Source organism: Phocoena phocoena, chromosome 3 (assembly GCF_963924675.1).
Source record: "Phocoena phocoena chromosome 3, mPhoPho1.1, whole genome shotgun sequence".
NCBI classification, from domain to species: Eukaryota; Metazoa; Chordata; class Mammalia; order Artiodactyla; family Phocoenidae; genus Phocoena; species Phocoena phocoena.
In genome coordinates, this window is record NC_089221.1 from 29,381,203 (window position 1) to 29,402,854 (window position 21,652).

The 21,652-nt window shown below is 38.8% G+C and overlaps 1 pseudogene; it reads left to right on the forward strand.

Annotated features, from left to right (window-relative positions):
- Positions 1-19,653: 19,653 nt before the first annotated feature.
- On the forward strand, positions 19,654-21,392 carry LOC136120134 (tigger transposable element-derived protein 1-like; annotated as a pseudogene).
- The last annotated feature ends 260 nt before the right edge of the window (positions 21,393-21,652 follow it).

Below are 21,652 nucleotides of genomic sequence, written 5' to 3' on the forward strand. Positions count from 1 at the left end.
AGATCTTGGTTTATTTGTTCAGGCTTATGAGAATGAGTCTAACATTTTATCATTCACCATGATGCTGGCTCCTGACCTGAGGGGTGTGTGTGTGTATGGTGTGTATGTGTTGTGTGTCTGACTTCTCTGTTAATATACGTATATTTTGAAGTATCCATTTATCCCTATTTTACGATTTTTTTCCCTTTATTTTTTTGGGCTGAATTGGGTCTTAGTTGCGGCACATGGGGTCTTCACTGAGGCAGGCGGGATCTTTTGTTGTGTCTCGGGCTCCTCTTTAGTTGTGGTGTACAGGTTTTCTCTTCTCTAGTTGTGGCGCACAGGCTCCAGGGCACGTGGGCTCTGTAGTTTGCAGCACGCAGGCTCTCTCGTTGAGGCGTGCGAGCTCAGTAGTTGTGGCGCGCGGGCTTAGTTGTCCCGCGGCATGTAGGATCTTGGCTCCCCACCAGGGACTGAACCCACGTCCCCTACATTGGAAGGTGGATTCTTTACCACTGGACCACCAGGGAAGTCCCAGTACAATTTTTAAAAATCGGTAATGGGGCTTCCCTGGTGGCGCAGTGGTTGAGAGTCCGTCTGCGGATGCAGGGGACACGGGTTCGTGCCCCGGTCCGGGAGGATCCCAGATGCCATGGAGCAGCTGGGCCCGTGAGCCATGGCCGCTGAGCCTGCACGTCTGGAGCCTGTGCTCCGGCAACGGGAGAGGCCACAACAGTGAGAGGCCCACGTACCGCAAAAAAAAAAAAAAATCGGTAATGGTTGTTTGAATGTTTGACATTGTCAAATGTCTTTGTGGCATCTACTATAATGCTTATTTTTTTTCTTTGACCTATTAATATGGTACATTAATTATATTATTTATATTAATAGTTTTCTTATTATTGAATTATCCTTACATAATAGGGTTGTTTTAATATGTGCTTATAATCCATATTATGTGAGATTTTTGCATAATTTTTTAGATACAATTTTATTTCTTGTCTTGTTAGTTTTCATATCAGGGTTATGATGACCTCATAGGAAGAACTGGGATGATTTCTTTCTCTCTATTCTCTGGAACTGTTTAAATATTACACCAGTTATATGTGTTTTAAGAATTTAAAAGAACTCATCTGAAAACCACTTGGGCCTAGCACTTTTTTGAGAGAAAGACTCTTCAATAACTTTCTTAATATTTTCCTCTTTTGGGGAATTATTGGATCAGTGCCTCATTAAAATAGAACAAAACCCCAGTCCCTCACCACAGTCAATACACAAACTTTGAATATATATCAATACTTCAAGTTTTAAATATGACCGGTGGACTTGATTCTTCCTTGTATCTTCTCTGGGCTGGATTGACAATAATACTACTCACAGAGGGACAAATATGTCTAAACTTTATAACATTCATAGTAGAGAAACTTGTCTCTCAGTATGTTGATGGGAATGGAATTTCATCGACTTCTTAGTACTAATTTATAACTTTTTCCTAAAATGAAACTATATTTTCAAAATCTATTGACAATTTTTCCTCAGTACTCAGTTCCAACAATTTATTCTTTAAGGTTATACATTTATAATATCTTTTGATGAAAGAAATGAATTAAAATCTAATGAATTCCCTAAATGCATCTTCTTTGAACAGAAAATAAAATTCAAATCATCCTATTAAATTTGAAACGTTTTCAGTGGTTACTTTATGTAAGTGTGCAAAATTCAAACCATCACCTATTTCATGGTTAATTATTGTTAAATTATGGAAAATGTCACAATGGTCTGTAGAAACTATTCTTCCAAGCTTTTAGCTTTCATTTCTGCTCTGTTTGCCATTGAAAAACATGTGGCATTATTTTCTTGCATGAAAGTATTAAAGTTATTAGAAATACAGAAGAGACTACGGAAAAGTAAGCCTGGATGTCTCTTTTGCATCTTTAAAATGTTAGGACCAAAAACACTAACAGATTTTTCCATAGCTCAAATATTCTTAACAGAATTTTCCCCCTTGATAATCCTTGTATGTCAGTATGCAGTAACAGTTGTTTATGGTCAACTCATACGGTAAATAAAATAAAGAGAGTAATCTCAAAGTGAATGCATTAGCCTTTATGTAATTCATAGCTCTTAATGCTTCAGTCTAATGCTTCCGTCAGCACAATATTTAGGTCCGCTGAAAATGTGATAACTAAGTCACGGTAAGTATGTGGCGCAAGAGGAACTCTCATATCCCGCCAGGGTGGGGCTGTAAACTGGTGCAACCACTTTAGAAGAAGGTTTCATCTTACCTAGTGAAGCTAAAGATATGCATATCCTACAACACAGCAAATATCTGCTCCTAAGTATACACCCTGGAGAAATACTTCTGTGCATCAGGATACATGATCTGGAAGGTTCAGAGCAGCACTGTGCCCAGTAATACCACACTGGGAAAGTCCCAAAACAAGGCTCAATTTTAGAATGGCTCTAAGCAATCTGGCTTATTCATTCAGTGGAACACAATGAAAAACAAAGGAAAACAGCTACACAGAACACTATGCATGAGTTTTATACATAGCACGTTGAGCAAAGAAATCAAGATGCAAATGGGTCTATATATTGTATGAGTCCATTATGCAAAGCTTAGAATAAAAAAGAAAAGATGATGTTTAGTCCATTATGCAAAACTCAAAATAAAATTTTAAAAAAGATGATGTTTGGGGATATATAGTTAGGTGAATAAACTACCGTAAATTAAATAGATAAAGGCAAAGAATGAATGACCCTAAATGTCAGGAGAGTGTTTTTCTCTGGAGGTTAAAGGAAGTAAAAAAAAAAAAAAAAAAAAAAAAACTGTATTGGAAGCTTTTAAGCTGTGGACAATATTTTGCTTCTTGCCTTGAGTAGTGATTAGACAGGTGTATAGAATTATGCACTATGCTAAATGTTGATTTTTACTGTGCATTATATCTAATATTCACAAATTTAGAAGAGGTTAAAAAAGCTGAGGGGTTCAAAATTTTACGGAGATTTTTAAAAAAATCTCAAGGGAAGACTCATAGGAAGACTGATAATTATCTTCGGATATTTTAAAAGATGTCATGCTATAGTGGAAATTTTGGTTTCTTTTCAAACTCCTCTTTTTCTGGGTTCTGAGACACCCTTTTCTGGAAATTACCCCCTCTACCTCCCCCTCCTAGTTTCATTCACACGGTTGATGGCACTCATTTTAGTATAGTGAGACCCACCCACTCTCCCCCTACCCCCCATCTCCCCATCCCTCCCCACCCCTCCACCCCACACACGTAGCCACAGTTGATTAGTTGAAGAGAGAATAGCTGACTCAAATTAGGCCACAAGAATCCATTCTCTAGAAATGTGTATTTAGGACCCAATAGCGCAACTAGAACTTATAGTTGAAGTTACAGGGTAAAATGTTTGACTTCATGGAAGCAATGTATTGATATTATTACAGCATCACTTCCTCCTCAGGTACTAACTGCTCTGTGCAGTCACCCTGGAGGAGTTTAAGTGTGGCTTGAATAACTGAAAGAGATTACAGGCAGAATATAGGAACAGACTAAACACTTCAATGAAAAACAAACCGGCAAAAGTGCTTAAACCCAGAATATAGACACATGACCCTTTCCCCCATGCATCCTATTGCTTACCAATTTTAAGTGCTTCTATTTAAAAGTAGTAGTTTTCTCCTTAAATTTAAAGCATGTCATTCCTCTCCTCAAACCTCTAATCAACAGCTCCAATATAAGATTCATTTTACTCACATTTAGATTTAAGAACAGTTGCAGTTACTATTTTGTCACTATTCACTCTAATCTCTCCAGATTTCACCCTTTCGCTTCAACTGGGCAAACATGTTTGTCATTTTATGTGTTCAAACTCCCAACACTTGTTTCTTTCCTAGTGTACTGTTTTACTATTTCTTTAATAATAAAAATAATTATATATAAACATATCTAATGTGCTGACTTTAAACGTCAGAATTCTATTTTCTAAGATGAGGAACCAACATGGTAATGTTGAGTAAACATTAATTATTACTGACAGATTTTCTCTGGTGGATGGGCACAAGAATTCTTCAGGTCAGAACATTGATTAATCCATTGGAAAAAATTGTGTGCTGAAATTTAGATTATTACTGTAATGATAAAAAAAAAATGTATCCCTATGCTGTACAGATCTTCCTTGACTTATGATGGAGTTACATAAGTTGATTGTTAAGTCGAGATGCACTTAATACATACCTAACCTATCAAACATCATAACAGCCTAGCCTACCTTAAATGTGTTCAGAACACTTAGATTAGACTACAGTTGGGCAAAATCATCTTACACAAAGCCTGTTTTATAAAAAGTGTCAAATATCTAATGTAATGTATTGAGTACTGTACTGAAAGTGCAAACAGGGTAATAGCATGGATACAGAATGGTTTTAACTATATTGGTTGTTGGCCCTTGTGATCACGTGGCTGACTGGGAGCTGTGGGTCACTGCCTCTGTCCAGCATCATGAGAGAATGTCGTACTGCATATCACTAGCCCTGGAAAAGATAAAATTCAAGCTACACTTTCTACTGAATGCATATTGTTTTTGCACTATGGTAAAGTCAAAAAATCATAAGTCAAACTGTCTAAGTTGGATGCTATCTCTATTGCATTATTCAAAGTAAGAGAAAGAAAAATAATAAGAGATGGAGAAATTGCATTATATATCATCCATTATTTAAAATAGTCAAGTAGTTCATTCAACTGTAGGATGGAAATGCAAAGGTCTTTTTTAGCATAGGACTTTTTGTTTGTTTAAGGTGAGAAAGATACTTTTCCCCAATTTGACTTTTATTTACCTATTATCTGACATATCCACCAGAGAATTTCAATTTGGGACAATAATTTTAATTCTTGTATGTTTCCTATCCAGCCTTTATTGTCAAATTTTTAAAAACCTGGAAGTTAAAATAGAACTGAAAATCCATAATGATTACATTTTCTTTTTCTTCTCAGATGAGCTAAATAATTGTACAGACTGTTAAAAAAATCCTTAATTTAAAAATATTTTTAAGTATTCTAGAATTACTGTTCAATATCTGAATTAGGAAATGTTAGTGTGGAAATAGAGGAAGAGAAATATTTGTGTAATTTTGGCATTGAAAGTCCCTGAAGTTCAAGGTATTAGGGCAGCTATGGTAGGTAGCCTCTAAGATGGTCCCCACTGATCCCTACCTCTTGATATTCATGCATTATCCATTCCCCTTGAATATAACATATCAACTCATTTCTAGTAAACAGAATATGGCAAAGCTGTGTGATGTTACTTCTAAGATTAGGTTAGAAAAATGCTGTGGCTTCCATCTTGGGCATGTTTCTCTTGCTCTCCCTTGGATTGCTCACCTGGGAGAACACAGCTGCCATGTTGTGAGGCATCCCTGTGCGGGGCCCACAAGTGAGGGATCGATGCCTGCCAACAAGGTATAGGTGAGCTTGGAAGTAGATCCCACCTTCAGATGAGATTGTAGTCTTAGCTGATGGTTTGACTGCAACATTATGAAAGACTTTGAGTCAGAGACACTAGGCACAGCTAACCTGTGCCCAGATTGCTGATCCATAGAAACTGTGAGATGATACATATTTGTTGTTGTAAGCTGCTGAATTTGGGGGTAATTTGTTAATGTAGCAATAGATAGCTAATACAGTTGTACTAACAATATTGAGATTTTGGGAATGAGTATATTTGATAATATTCTAAGCATGATTTCATCTAGAAAAGTAGGGCAACGGGGTTGAGGTGGATAGAAAAAATGGCCCCCAAAGATGTCCACATTCTAACCCATAGAAACCATGAATATGTTACTTTGCTGTGGAAAAGGGGAGCCTGTAGCTGTGATTAAGTTAAGGTTCTCAACATGGGGAGGTTATCCTTGACTATCCAGTTGGACACAATGTGATTACAAGTGTCATTGTAAAATGGAGGCAAGAGGATCAGAGTCAGAAAAGGAGATGTGACAAAGGAAGGAGAGGTTGGAGTGATGAACTTTAAATGAAGATGAAGGATGAAGGAATGAGTCACAAGTCAAGGAAAGTAGGTGGCTTCTAGAAGCTTGAAAAGGCACAGGAATTGATCCCTCACTAGAAGGAAGGCATTTCTGCCAACACCTCGATTTTATCCCAGTGAAACTGATTTTGGACTCTGACCTTCAGAACTGCAAGATAATATATTTGTGTTTTCTTAAGTCACTTTGTGGTAATTTGTAACAGCACCAATAGGAAACTAATACAGGGGCTTTTGGTGAACATCCCACTGCCTTGTGTATAATTCATTCTCTCTGTAAATTGTTGCATTGACATCCACATGTGGAATGCAAACCAAGGGTTAAAGACAATGCATAAAAGGTGATTTCATGTCCAAATTAGTCTTTAAGTAAGAGCACTTTCCACCCCCTTCCCCCTTCCACCTCTGGCATCTCAATTTCCCACTAAAAGACCAAAGGGAACACAGAAAAGAAAAAAAAAAAAGCATCGTAACAAAAATTAAAACTGATGAACAAATGAGAGTCTAAACTGTATGAAGGCAAGAACCATTTCTCTCTTTTTTTTTTTTTTTTTCTGGTACGTGGGCCTCTCACTGTTGTGGCTTCTCCCGTTGCAGAGCACAAGCTCTGGACGCGCAGGCTCAGAGGCCATGGCTCATGGGCCCAGCCGCTCCACGGCATGTGGGATCCTCCTGGACAGGGGCACGAACCCGTGTCCCCTGCATCGGCAGGCGGACTCTCAACCACTGTGCCACCAGAGAAGCCCCATTTCTGTTTTAATCACCACTGTTATCCCAGCAAACAGCACAGCCCCCGGCATACTGCAGAGACTTGATAAATGTCCACTGAACATTGTCAAATGTACACCTTAAAAACAGAAATTGTCAGAACTTGCCTGTAATAATAAGGCAGATGGGTCAGGGTTGATTAAAAGCTATATAGACTTTACCTCATGGCCAGTCCAGTTTCTCTTCTTGAAATGTAGACTATCTGGGAAAAAACAAGTGAGAATCTTTTAACCACTACTACTGTGTGCTCTTTGACTTAGGTCACCAGGGACAGTTTTAACCAGATGACTGGGGTGGGATTGGTTTCTCTTCCACAAAGACTTTGCTTTTTAAGAGACAGAGAGAGGAGTGTGTCTTGCCTCCACCTCTTTATTCTAGATCCATTTGAATGCAGCGACTCCTAATTTAGTGTAGTCTCCGGGTGTAAAAGTTCATACGTTAGAGTTAAGACGGGAAGTACAGCCAGTAATTTTACAGAGTGTTTCATCTATTTCAATCGTTCTATCAAATAATCATTTGTGAGCAAAGAAGGAGAATAGGACAAAACTGAAAAAAAGTGATTATCAGTCAAAAATTGGTAGTCGTGCTGGGACTTGTCTATATCTTTGCCACCAGATACAAACCTGAGAATGAATTTGATCCCTACAAACTTGAAAGAGAAAAAAGCAAGAGAAATCCATATTCTTGGTCTGATGGAGGAGAAAACGAACAAACGATTTTCTGAAGACTTAGAAGAAAAGCATATGCACACATATGCATTATGTTCACAAGACTGGTTCTTTTATGCATACTTTTTTTTGTTTCTTTTTTTTTGTTTGTTTCTTTTGGGGTTTTTTGTTTGTTTGTTTGTTTATGGCCGCGCCGCACAGAATGCAGGATCTTAGTTCCCCAACCTGGGACGGAACCCGCGCCCACGGGACCGCCAGGGAAGTCCCTATGTATATAATTTTATGACTAGCTTTTCTCACTAAAATATATCGTGTACATTTCTCTATGTTTTTGAATATTCTTCTAGCCTGTTGTCTTAATAACTTTATCTTTTTTTTTTTTTTTTTTTGTGGTACGCGGGCCTCTCACTGTTGTGGCCTCTCCCGTTGCAGAGCACAGGCTCCAGACGCACAGGCTCAGTGGCCATGGCTCACAGGCCCAGCCACTCCACGGCATGTGGGATCTTCCCAGACCAGACACGAACCCGTGTCTCCTGCATCGGCAGGAGGACTCTCAACCACTGCACCACCAGGGAAGCCCTATCATTGTTCTTCATAATGCCATACATTTTAAGGGATTTATAGATATTTTTATTTTTTAACATAATATATAGCTCCTTAATTAACATTCTGGTAGCTATATATTTGCACAAATGCATACTCGTTTCTTTGGAATATATTAGTTGTAGAGCAATTGCTACATTTCCTTCTTTAATACTTTTTCAATTTCCAGTGAGCTGTGCATCCATATTAAAATAAGTTAGATTTTTCTCTTTTTATTGAAGTAGATTTATGTATAATATTATATGTTACAGGTGTACAATGTAGTGATTCATAATTTTTCAAGATTATACTTCATTTATAGTTGTTATAAAATATTGGCTATATTCTCTGTGTTGTACAATATATCCTTGTAGCTTATTTTATACCTAATAGTTTGTACCTCTTAATTCCCTACCCCTTTATTGCCCCTCTCCCCTTCCCTCTCCCCACTAGTAAACAGTTTGTTCTCTATATCTGTGAGGCTGCTTCTTTTTTGTTATATTCACATTTGCTGTATTTTTTTTTAGATTCCACACATAAGTGATACTATACAGTATTTGTCTTCCTCTGTCTGACTTATCTCACTTAGCATAACACCTTCCAAGTCCATCCATGTTGTTGCAAACGGCAGAAAAAAAAAATCAGATTTAAAAAGAAAAAACAGGGCTTCCCTGGTGGCGCAGATGGTTGAGAGTCCGCCTGCCGATGCAGGGAACACGAGTTCGTGCCCCGGTCCGGGAAGATCCCACATGCCGCGGAGTGGCTGGGCCTGTGAGCCATGGCCGCTGAGCCTGTGCATCCAGAGCCTGTGCGTCCAGAACCTGTACTCCGCAACGGGAGAGGCCACAACAGTGAGAGGCCCGCATACCGCAAAAAAAAAAAAAAAAAAAAAAAAAAAGAAAAAACATTAGTTTTAGCGTTTTATGCTCTTCCCTTAAAAACACTTTATTTTTAAGCCTAATTTCATCCTTATTGGATATATGTCTTCAGCTTATTGAAGAACGGTAAATAAATGGCTGGCATACATTATGAGCCCCCGACAAATATGAGTGTGAGTTTTAGTTGCCTTTATACAAACTATTCAGCTTGGCCTGGGACAGCATGGTTGGTCACATTTCCCTAATTGCCCTAGACTTCTCTTGCGTATGATTCTGTGGCAGAAGAATCTTGGCCCAATCTGAATTTTGACTAGCTATGGGCTATCATTCCCTGACCCAAAGGAAGTACTTAATATGTTTGCTTAATCCCAGCCTTGTAAAGTGAGGCCATTGGTAGTTGAGACAAATCTTAAAGGATATGCTAAATATTCACGTTTCTAAATCTCCCAGGTTACTGCTTGTCAAAGTACGATCACAGACCAGCAGCTGCAGCAGTAGCTAGGAACTCATTAGAAACGTAAATTCAAGGGTCTTACCCCAGACCTACTGAATTTGGAGGCGGGGGCCAGCGATCTGTGTTTTTACAGGTCCTCCAGGAGATTCTGATGTGTAACTGCTGGCTTAAGCAATAACTTCTTATTAAGTTCAATAGTCCGAAAGAAATATATCTGAACAGCACTAATTTAATTTATTATACAAAGGCCTCCAATGAACTACAGTTCAAAATAGGGAATGAGAAATTATTTATTGAAACAGGTTTCTGCATCTTTAAAATTTCTATTACACTATTCAGACCCCATGTGAAGGTGCTTTTTTAAGTGAAAAATGCAATATAAAAGGATGTATTTTTTATGGCAATAACCAATGTCTTTAAAAAAAATCAGTGTGCGTGTGTGTGTGTGTGTGTGTATGTGTGTACTGAAACACTAAATTCCTCCTTTGTCAGTGATAGTGTAGGATTGGTTTCCCTTAGTTCTTCTGCTGAGGCTTTTAATCCCATACCACTCCCAGCCCCTTTAAGGATCAAGGACCTGTCTTTTGTCCTGGGCTGTTGTTCTCATGGGGCAAGTCTCCAGCAGTACAGGTGAGGTCCTTCTGCTGGATAGGCTGTAGAAGACATGCAGGCAGCCATAGGGATGGAAGGCCCTCGCCCAAAGGGTTTTGAAGACAGTGGATGTGACTCCTTTGCTCAGGAGCAGAGGGAAGTGGCCGGGCTTCATCTCCCTTAGACCCCTGACCTCCTCTAAATTCATGATGTCCATCCCCCAGACAAAGGCCATGGTGGAATCGCCCAGAGATGGGGCACAAAAATTCTCCTGCAAGACTTCCCTTTTGATTCTCGGAAGCCCAGTGTGGGAATTAAAACGATTACTGCAAACACTTTTGTTTTCTCTTTACATTTATGCTGCAACAACCCTTGTTCCCCTCAAAGCCATGGGCTGGAACATGTCTCAGACTGACAAGGAAAAGACAGGAAAGAACAGCATAAAAGAAAACTCTCTGAGATTGATATCTCAAGAAGTCTTCCCACTACACTCAGGAAACCAAACAAAAAAATAAATCTGCAAACTCATGCTGTTCATTTTTGTACCTCAGTGGCAAGATTTTGTTTTGAATCAGTGGTTTCATTTCAACTAGGCCATCTGGAGGCACCTCTTCCTATTCCCTCTGTTCTTTTTTTTTTTTTTTTTCTCCCTTCTGTTCTTAAAGGTTCTGCTTCTTAGGTTGTTTCGCTCCAGTGTAAATGTGTCTGCTCTTGTAACCCAACTCAGATTCCTCTGGGAAGCAGACATAGTATAAATAATGAAAGATGCAATGAAAATCTGGTCTCAGGGCATTATGTCCTGAGGCAAAACTTTGCAAGGTTGTAAATAAACCTGTGCTCTAAAATGCCACTTCTTTAAATATGAATGGTTTTAGTTATTTAATGGAGTGCTAAGCTTTGGATACAGATTTCTTGAGATCTTCTCAGTCCAACTACTTTTCATTTGTGTGACGATTTTTTCCTCATCAATAAAACAGCAAGAGTAATAATATCCCCCCAATTAGGTAGTTGTTAAGTTAGATAAACTATATGTAAAGTGTTTGCCATCTTGCCTGGAACTTAAATGTTAAATGAATGTTGACTGTTGCCAGTATTGTTATTATTGTCATTGTTAGCTATTGACAAGTTTGCTCAAAAAAGTATTTAAAAGAGCTTCAAAGATACGTGCAGTTCATAACATGTCATAATTAGAAGAAAATGAATAAGATTAAGAATACGGATAATTATGATAGTCTAGACTGATCACTGCTTTGTTATTCTGATCGTATCTTTAATAATCTATCTTTGTCATTGGAATTATAATCAATCTTCAGATAATTTTAACATTTTTGAGTTGTTAAGGGGATTACTTTTTGCTTTCTCATTTCCACTAATAGTCTAAATCAAGATTTCTCCAAATGTTTGGAAATAAATAGGCATTATTACATACATTCTAAAACACACACATGTGCACACACACACACACACACACACGCTATAAATATTACTATGTCCAGGGCACTAGAAGTCACAAGGAACAAAAGAATAGTATCTCTCTAAAGAACAGCCCATGGCACTCTTCTAGAGAGAAGGTACTTCCTTTTTTTTTTTTTTTTCTGTGGTACGCGGGCCTCTCACTGCTGCGGCCCCTCCCGCCGCGGAGCACAGGCTCCAGACGCGTAGGCCCAGCGGCCATGGCTCACGGGCGCAGCCGCTCCGCGGCATGTGGGATCTTCCCGACCGGGTCACGAACCCTCGCCCCCTGCATCGGTAGGCGGACTCCCAACCACTGCGCCACCAGGGAAGCCCCGAAGAGACGGTACTTATACTAACCTGTACATTGATTTATTTAAACGACCAGAAAGCACCATATAAATGAAGCTACTGGAAGGATTTTAAGAAATCCAGATTCCTGAGACTAGGACAAACCTACTGAATCAGACCCTCCCAACATGGGAGTTATTTCAAGGTTTTTCACAACATGGCCTCTTCTGTTAGAATGAATAATAATGTTGACTATAATGAAAGGTATGCTGATGTCACAGCCAGAGGCATTTTATAATTCAATTATAGGGAAGCAGTAAGGATCCCATTAGAATTTGGTGTCAGAGAAATGGTTGTGGTAGACTGGAAAAAACAAGGAAATTGATAAGAACTGATAAAGATAAGACCAGGAAAAAGAATAGGATTGCTGAAGCATTCCTTCTTGTATCAGCAAGGAGGAACTACAGTTTCACATATAGATCCTGTTCTCCAGGAAAACTTTGCTATTCACACATAATTTCAGGGGAAAAAACTGGACTTCATTTTGAATGCAACCATTTTGCATGTAAAATTGATAAGGAGCGATATTTAGCTGATTCAGTCATTCTGTTATCTACTTTGTGGTGCCGGAGAATTTTCCCCCTAAAATTGACCTCATTGTTATTCACCTAAAACTTCACCCACGGCTTCCTCCCCAAAATCAAATTTACAGTTCATGTGAAATAGATTTGGACACCTGTCTTTCTCTCAAATTTTTCTTCAACTCTGAGTTAAAAATAAAGGAAATGACAGGAAATCATTTTCACCAGAATGAAAGCACCACACACTTCTGCCTGCTGACAAAAACATTCTTCATCCCATGTGGCTTCATAAACTGCTATCTTAAAGAAGAGAGAGTTCTACAGGACCTTTCTCTTCCGTGATAGTATTTTTTAAATCATTTAAAAATAAAAAAACATAATGACTGTGGGCACTAAAAACGGCTGTTTAGACTAGTAATCATATCCATTTTATTGTATTTATTTTAAAATTATGGCTTCTCCCTTAGTCATCTTTTAAGCAATTAATGTCTACAAGTTTAAAAGCAATTCTGCTATTTGCTTTGTGCCTTTTCTTGGAAATCGGTTCTGTATTTGTATTGCTATGAGGCAAACGATTTAGACTGAAGTTCCCATTTGTTTGTGTTCAGTATTTCATTTCGTGGCATCTCTTGCTCCTAATGTATTGATTCCTTTACTTTATAAAGGTTATTTTGATGTCTTTTTCTTAAAGTACTCAGCTGGTCTCCCCCTTTTTCTGAGGTTCAAGAGGAAGTAATTTTAAATGTCAAAGAGCATAATTGACAATAATATTGGGCATTTCACAGAGTTCTGCTTTTTTACCACTACTCTTAATAATTTTATCAATAGATACTGAAAGCTTGCTCTCTGAAAATCACATGCTAAATGTTTTAAATGAATTATCTCATTTATTCCCCCTCACAGCCCTTTTATGGAGTGGTTTATATTGGCCACATTTTACAGATAAGAGCAGGGAGGTATACAGAAATGTTAAATCATCTGCACAAAGTCACGCAGGTTAATAGATGTAGAGCAGGGACTTGAACCCAAGTCTAGATGACTCTAGAGCTGACCTTATACTGCCTTTCATGTTTACTATCATTGTGCAGTATTTTTAGTTTTGTAAACTCTGCATTTGTAATAGTCTCTGTATTTGTAAATATGTCCCCCAGAGACATCAGGTCCTAATCCCTGGAACCTGTAAATGTGACCTTATTTGGAAAAGGGGTCTCTGCAGGTGTAATTAAGTAAAGGATTTCAAGATAAGGAGATTAACCTAGATTATCCAAACAGTCCCTACATGCAATCACATGCATCCTTATAAAAGGGAGGCAGAGGGGATTAGAAACAGATGGAAGAGGAGAAGAAAATGTGGAAACGATGGCACGTACTGGAGTGATATGGCCACAAGTCGAAGAATACCAGCAGTCATAGGAAACTAATAAATATTCAAGAAACCATGTAGTACTTCTCTGATAGTTCTGCCAACAGAAGAGAGAAGGTACCTTGGTGATGATGACCTTATCTGTTAAATAGTCTGATATTTTTTTCAAGTTGACTCCATATTTCCTTGCATTATTTTAAAACAAAAAGAAGGTACACACACTGAATAGTGAAAATGTTTAACTCTAGAGAGCAGATTTGAAGAAGAACATTAAAACAAGTGTTTTTGTCATTAATTCTTAACTCTTTTTATCCCTTTTTAACTCCTATCTAAAGCACACTTGATCAGTATATGCCTGGAACTTGTTCTGTTTTATGTTCTTAGAGCTGCTGTTTCTTTCTTGGCCATGTTCTGATGATGCAGGGTGGTCCAGTGTCTGAGAAGCAGCCCAGCTTGGCATTCCCCTCAGAGTTCCTTGCAGCTGTGGTGATGGGGAATTTACTACAGGGTGTCATATTGGCAGCCTCTTTAATAGCTTCCTGATGAAAAAATCCATTTCCTGAACGTTTACCTTCCTGCTCTCTTGAATTCTTGCGGGAGAAACCAGGGGAAGAAAAGCAGCAGAATAGCCTGATGTGACTGATCATCTCTTCCCTTTTTCCTCCTCTCACTTGCCAACCTCATGATGAACTTTTTTACTTCCTTATGTGAAAAAATATTCTGCATCCATTTGTTATTTCTTTTAGTTTGTTTTCATATTCAGATTACCATAAGAAATAACTCGTACTTACAAAAATCTTGGGTGATATCACAAGCCATCTTCTGAAAGAGTTTAAAAAATTGTTTTAATATTTAGATAGAACATTTAATATTTAAATAGAATTTTAAAATTCTATTTAAATGTAAATGATATTTAATATTCAAATAGGAAAATTAATATGTTTAAAGGCAAAGCATAATGATTTTGTGACTATTTGCATTTTTTTTTTTTTTTTTGGCGGTACACGGGCCTCTCACTGTTGTGGCCTCTCCCGTTGCGGGAGCACAGGCTCTGGACGCGCAGGCCCAGCGGCCATGGCTCACGGGCCCAGCCGCTCCGCAGCATGTGGGATGTTCCCGGACCGGGGCACGAACCCGTGTCCCCTGCATTGGCAGGCGGACTCTCAACCACTGCTCCACCAGGGAAGCCCACTATTTGCATATTTTTTCTCTGACTTTTGTCTTCTTGTTCTTACTCTTATCCCATTTATCTCCAAATTTCTACCCTAAGTTTTCTCCTCTGCATAGGAAAGGATAAAGTAGCTTCTTAATATTATAGCTCTTTTTAATCCATTCATAAGTATAAATGAACTGAAGCTATCAATTGTTATGGGTTGAATTGTGTCCCCCTCCCAAAAATATTTTGGAATCCTAATCTCTAGTTCCTCACAATGTGTCTCATTTGAAGATAGGTTCTTTAGAGGGGTAATCAAGTTTAAAAAGATATGTCATTAAAGTGGGCTCTAATCCCATATGACTGGTGCCCTTATTAAAAGAGAAATTTGGACACAGAGACAGACACACACTGAGGAATGACAATATGAAGACACACAGGAAGAAGTTGGCCATGTGACTGAAATGGTGCGTCTGCAAGCCCCGGAATGCCACAGGTTATCAGCAAGCACCAAAAGCTGGAGGAAGCAAGGAAGGATTCTCCCCTAGAGCCTTCCGAGGGAGCACAGCCCTGTCAACACCTTGATTTTGGATTTCTGGCCTCCATAACTGTGAGACAAGAAATTACTGTTGTTTTGAACCACCCAGTTTTTTGGCAGGAAACTAATATATTAATACATTTTTAAAAACCAACAACTAAAGATAGAAGTATAATAAATTCTAACTATTTGGGGTTTTAAGAATGACAATCTATATCAAATGTCACCATCCCAAGGAGACAGAAGTGTGAGTCAGAGAAGTTGAGAAAGAACAATTGAGGAAACCAATTACTTCAATCCAGCATGGCTGCCCATCTCTCAAGATATCTTGCAATTCATCACTCTGTTTAAAAAGAGTTCTGTAATCTCAGAATTTTGCCTTTTTGAGGAGTCTCAGAGATCATCTTGTAATTTTTGCAGGCATCCCTTGCAACTCAGTTAAGTTTCACCACAGTGGTGGAGCCTTCCTTATCTTTGAGAGAATTGACCCCTCCACCTTTTCTGACCTTACAAAATTCCATTTATCTCAGCTCCTCTCACACTGTGTTTACAATTATTTGTTTCTGTTTCTTTCTCTTCCACTCATATATTGGTTTCTAAAGGCTACATATTGGCACAGAGTAGCTATTCTGTACATATTTTTGGAAGAACAGAATTAACTGTAGTCTGTGGAGGTCAGCTGACTCACACAAGGTCACTGTGATTGTCTCCATTTGCTGCTGTAACAAATTACCACAAATACAGTGGCTTAGATCAGCACAGATTTATTGTCTTACAGTTCTAGAGGTTAGAAATCCAAAATTGGCCCTAATGGGCTCAAATCAAGGTATCAGCAGGGATATTTTCTTCTGGAAGATCTGAGGGAGAATTTGTTCTCTTGCCTTGTGCAGCTTCTAGTGACGGTCTGTCTTCTTTGGCTGGTTTCCACATACTCCAGCGTCAAAGCCAGAAGTGTAGCATTTTCCAATCTCTCTCTCTCTTTCTCTGACCTCTGTCCTCCCCTGACTCTGACCTTCCTGCATTCCTCTTTAAGGGTCTTTGTGATTACACTGGGCTCACCTCGATAATCCAGAATAGTCCCCTCATCGTAAGATCTTTAACCTAATCATGTCTACAAGCTCTTTTACCATGTGAGGTAACATATTCACAGGTTCCAGGGATTACGACATAGACATTTTTAGGGGGACAATTATTTGTCTACAATAGTCACACAACCCCTTCCGGACTTTCCTTTGGTTTTGCCTGCCACCTGCAATAAGTACTCTGATGACAACTGCATAGCCATCTTCGGCCCAAGTTTAACCTCATGGACCTTCAGGCTTCCATAGTAACATGTTTGCTGTCTGTTTCTTCTTAAATGCCCCACAGATACCATAAACTCAGGGTATCCCAAATTGAACTTATCACCTCTGCTTGTCATTTCCACCTCTTATTGGATATTGGCTCATCAGTGGACACAGCAGTCACCAGCTAGAAAACTTGGGATGTTACTTGTTTCTTCCTTTTCACTTAACCCCACTCTAATCAATCATCATGTTTTGCTCATTCCACTTCTGAGCTATGCCTCAAATCTTTCTCTCCCTAATTACTCCTCACATCATGTCCTGAGTCAGTCTCTCATCAGTTCAAACCTTGATAATAAAATGTCTGTCATGTCAGCCTGACTCTCATCTCCCCTTAAATCCATTCTCCTATCTGCAACAGAGGACTTATTCAGTAGCTATATCTGACTGGTTTAAAAGCTTTAATGGCTTCTCATCAACTACAGAATCACACACAAGCTCTCTGGCTTGGCACTCAAAGCCTTCCATGATCTGACTCCTGTCTACCTCTCCAAGCTCATTTCCCTTCACCCTTCACCTCAAGGTGGAACCAACTCCATGGTGCAATTTTTTGCTCCAGGTTTTCCCATAGGACCAGACTGAAGCCCTTCACCAACTGAGAACACATTCTTGCTCCGCTGTTTTCTACACCCTATTCTGCTTCCCTCGTTCCTGTTCTCCAGAGACCACACTGTCAGTAAATACCTTTTATAAGCATCCACTTCTCAGGCTCTTCTTTAGGCAACTCAGCCTCAGATACAATCTTTATATTTCATTCATCCCAGAATCCCCCTTCCCTCACCTCCTCCTGACTTCCCCTCCTGCCCCATCAGCTTCAATGGCATCATATAGCCATGTCTAGACCAACCACTGGTAAGGGAAATAGCACTACTGATAGCCTGTGTACCTGAGACGGAATGATTTGCAGGAATCAACCATTCAAGCCATTGCAAATATCAATGGATGTGCTCAGCTGTGTAGGAGGATTTTATTCTTCCCATGGCTTACTTGGTATGCGGCACTGGTAAGTCAATTTCTGTGCTGATTCTCCCACCCTGAGTCTGAAATTGCAGGGAAATGTGATGAGGACACAGTAACTTATTTGACTGAAAAAGCTCTTGGTAATCTTAGAGAAACAGTATTTTTCCAGCTTGTCTAATTTTTAGGCAATTCCAATGCCCTAAGTCTCTAAAATAATTTTTAAAATTTCAATGGGAGAACATTACTTCTTTGGGAGATGACTCTACCAAAGAATAATACCACATTTCATGATTTCCACTGCACAATGACACAGAGTTGACAAAGAAAGCTTCATTTCTTTGCATAGCACAACTCTGCTAGGAAATGCTGTGAGAATTAACAACCAGTCTTGTCCTGAAATCAAAAGGTCAGGACAAAACATAAAAATCAAAGCACCTCAGTCTATTATGAACAAAACTCATGTGAAATAAGTTTTTCCAGACATCTATGATATCATCAGGAACAATAAAAATTATCTGCTGCTTCAGTTTGTGAAGGAGTTAGGAAATTGGAGCAAATGGGGTAAAAATGGGGTAGTTTCTTCCCTAATGTTCTCTGAATTATCACTCCCCATTTTCCAAGCTCTCCCCTTGGGGTATAGCTCTATACTTTCTGGTTCTCCTCTCATTGTAAGAAAACAGTGAGAAGAAAAAAGAAGTGAGTTGACAGCCAGGAAGACAGAATAGTTATTATCTGATAAAACAAAATATACAGCCTTTACTCCTTTTCGCTTTCAATTTTGCAGCTCTTAAGATGGAGTTTGGGGGGTTTTATTTTGTGTTACCACTTCCTCAGGAGTAAACATGAAGATAAATGTGAGTGTTTGAAAAGTAAAACAAATGTCTTACAAGGAAGGAGCAGTTAAATCAAAATACTGGCTGGTGTGCCATTACTTTAGAGAGTGGAAAAGAAACTATAAAATTTAGGGTCCTTGACAGCGGTAACTTAATAGAGATACTTTTCTAACATAGGAGGCCTCACAGGGAAGTGAAAAACAGAATGTCTTGTGGGAGACTAGAAATTTGATTCTCTTTCCTCCCTTACTATTTGTTCATTGTGTGACCTTTCGCAAGTCACTTAACCTCTCTAGCTTGAAATTTCTTACTTTAAAATTGAAGGAGAGCAGAATATGCCACCCCCCAAAGATGCTGTTTTGGCATATTGATTATTTTGAATTAGTTGCTTAAGAAACAGTTGGTGCAAGAAGAACACTCTGACCCTCCTTTGTCCCCCTGAAAACAAGAAGTGACTCTGCCATGTGAAAGGTACCCTCCCTGTACCAGGCTTACTTATCACCAGAAATAGGGAATTTAGGGCCAAGAAGACTGTATAACAAAACTGGTTACTTCCTAACAAATCTAATACGTCAAGCCCAAACTTGTATGTCCTGTCAATTTTTCACAAATTTATTTTTTCTTTGTTTAAAAGGTATAAAAGCTGCCTGCTTCGGTCACTTCTGTGAGTCTAATATTTTTTTATAATGCTCCCATACATAGAGAATTAAATTTGTTTTTCTCCTGTTAATCTGTCTTATGCCAACTTAATCACAGGCATACCTCATTCTATTATGCTTTGCTTTATTGCTTTTTGCAAATATTGGTTTGTTTTTACAAACTGAAAGTTTACAGCAACCCTATATCCAGCAAGTCTATTGACACTATTTTTCCAACAGCATTTGCTGACTTCGTATCTCTGTCAGATTTTGGTAATTCTCATAATATCTCATACTTTTTAATTATTGTTATAACTGTCATGGTGGTCTGTGATCAATGATCTTTGATGTTAATATTGTAATTGTTTTGGGGTGTCCATGAACTGCACCCATACAAGCTGGCAAACTTAATAAGCATTGTGTGTATTCTGACTGTTTCACTGACCAGCCATTTCCCCATCTCTCTCTCTCTCTCTCCTCAGGCCTCTCTAGCCCCTGAGACACAGCAATATTGAAATTAGGCCAATTAATAATCCATAATGGCCTCTAAGTGTTCAAGTAAAAGGAAGAGTTGCATATCTCTCACTTTAAATCAAAAGCTAGAAATGATTAAGCATATTGAGAAAAGCATGTTGAAAGCTGAGGTAGGCCCAAAGCTAGGTTTCTTGCCCCAAGTAATTAGCAAAATTGCAAATTCAAAGGAAAAGTATTTGAGGAAAATTAAAAGCACTACTCCAATGAACACATAACTGATAAGAAAGTGAAACAGTCTTATTGATGATATGGAGAAAGTTTGAGTGGTCTGGAGAGAAGATCAAATGAGCCACAATATCCCATAAACAAGCCTACTCCAGAGCAAAGCCCTAACTCTTCTCAATTCTGTGAAGGCTGAGAGAGATGAGGAAGCTACAGAAGAAAAGTTTGAAGCTAGCAGAGGTTGGTTCACGAGGTTGAAGGAAAGAAGCCATCTCTATAACATAAAAGTGCAAGGTGAATCTGCAAGTGCTGAAGTAGAAGCTGCAACAAGTTGTCCAGAAGATCCAGCTAAGATTATTAACGAAGGTGGCTACGCTAAACAACAGATTTTCAATGTAGGCAAAACAGGCTTATACCCGAAGAAGATGCCATCTGGAACTTTCACAGCTAGAGAGGAGGAAACCAACTTCAAAGGACAGGCTGGCTCTCTTGTTAGGGGCTAATGCAGCTGGTCACTTTAAGTTGAAGCCAATGCTTACTTAGCATTCTGAAAATCCTAAGGCCCTTAAGAATTATGCTAAATCTACTCTGCCTGTGTTCTATAAATGGAACAACAAAGCCTGGATGACAGTACAATTGTTCAACATAGTTCACTGAATATTTTAAGCCCATCATTGAGACCTACTGCTCAGAAAAAAAGATTCCTTTCAAAATATTACTGCTCATTGACAATGCACCTGGTCATCTAAGAGCTCTGATGGAGATGTACAACAAGATTCATGTTGTTTTCATGCCTGTTAACACAATATTCATTCTGCAGCCCACGGATCAAGGAGTCCTTTCTACTTTCAAGTCTTATTATTCAAGAAATACATTTTGTAAGGCTATAGCTGCCATAGATAGTGATTTATCTGATGGATCTGGGTAAAGTCAATTGAAAACCTTCTGGAAAGGATTCACCGTTCTAGATGCCATTAAGAACATTCATGATTCATGGGAAGAGGTCAAAATATCAACATTAACAGGAGTTTGGAATAATGTGATTCCAACCCTCACAGATGACTTTGAGTGGTTAAAGACTTCAGTGGAGGAAATAAGTACAGATGTGGTGGAAATAGCAAGACAACTAGAATTTGAAGTTCTGAAGATGGGACTGAATTGCTGCAATCTTATGATAAAACTTTAACGGATGAGGAGTTGCTTGTTACAGATGAGTGAAGAAAGTGGTTTCATGAGATGGAATCTACCCCTGGTGAAGATGCTGTGAAGATTGTTGAAATGGCAACAAGGATTTAGAATACTATGTAAGCTTAGTTGATAAAGCAGCAACAAGGTTTAAGAAGATTGACTCCAATTTTGACAGAAGTTCTGTGGATAAAATGCTGTCAAACAGCATCACATGCTCCAGAAAAATCATTCATGGAAGAGTCAATTGTTGCAGTAAACTTCATTGTTGTCTTATGTTAAGAAATTGTCATGGCCACCTCAGTCTTCAGGAACCAACAGACTGATCAGTCAGCAGCCGTCAACAACAAGGCAAGACCCTCCACCCGCAAAAAGATTACAACTCGTAGAAGGTTGATGACTGTTAGCATTTTTTAGCAATAAAGCATTTTTCAATTAAGGTATATATGCTGGTTTTTCAGACATCACATCATTGCACACTTAATGGACTACGGTATGGTGTAAGCAAAACTTTATATGTATTGGAAAACCAAAAATTTTGTGTGACTCACTTTATTGCAATATTTGCTTTATTGAGGTGGTCTTGATCAAAACCTGCATATCTCCGAGGTTTGCAGGTATTGGACCAGCCAAAGAACCTAGAAGGAAAGAATAAAA